Below are 1,002 nucleotides of genomic sequence, written 5' to 3' on the forward strand. Positions count from 1 at the left end.
TCTTCTACTTCCCATGGCTTTTTCCAAAATGTCTCTGGACTTCTGGCTCTAAATATTTCTGGGCTTCTGTCTTAGCTTCTCTCTTAGTTTTCCTGGGGGCCTACTCTGGATTACATATCTCAGCATCACTCTTAGCTTCTCCGTGGGGCAAACTCTGGCTTACACATTGTATTTGTTAGGCTTCTCTAGGGAAACAGAATCAACAAGGGATATCTATAAATATAAGATTTATAAAAGTGTCTCATGCAACTGTGGGTGTGCACAAGTCCAAATTCCATAGGGCAGGCAGCAGACTGGCAACTCCAATGAAGATGTTCAATGAACTCCTCAGGCAGCAAACTGGCAACTCCAATGAACATTTTTGATGAACTCTTCAGTCAATAAACTGACAACTATGATGAATTCCTCAGGAAATGCTTCACTGGTCAGCTGAAGAAGTTAAGTTCCTCTATCTGTCTCACTTAAAAGTCTTCAACTGATTGGATTAAATCCAGCTGATTGCATTCTCTCATTGTGAAAGACATGCCCTTCATTGATGTAACCAGTCACAGCTGCAGCCAACTGCCTGATGATTTAATAAACCAGCCTTCTGGTTTATTAACCAGCCACAAATGTCCTTGCAGTAATGGTTAGGCCAGTGCTTGCTTGACCAGACACCTGGACACCATCACCTGGCCAAGTTGACACATGAACCTGACCATCACAGTCCACCCCTTGTCAACTTGGCAGTTATACATGTCACCTTAAACCCTACTTTATCTCTAAGTAGAGAACAAAAACAGACGTATATTTCATCTAACAATAGTCTGCTGTCCTGCATGCAACCAGAAACACACTAAATCTCTCCAGAATACGGTGCAAGTCCTTGGGTGACATTAACTCTTAAAATTAATTTCCTTTAACTTAAATACTGCAAAATGAACAATACAGCTTATGTCATATGATAAGGGAATAAGACAGAAAAGGAAGCAAAGATATTTGCTTTACAAATACAAACATACT

Source organism: Choloepus didactylus, chromosome 7 (genome assembly GCF_015220235.1).
Source record: "Choloepus didactylus isolate mChoDid1 chromosome 7, mChoDid1.pri, whole genome shotgun sequence".
Taxonomy (NCBI): Eukaryota; Metazoa; Chordata; class Mammalia; order Pilosa; family Megalonychidae; genus Choloepus; species Choloepus didactylus.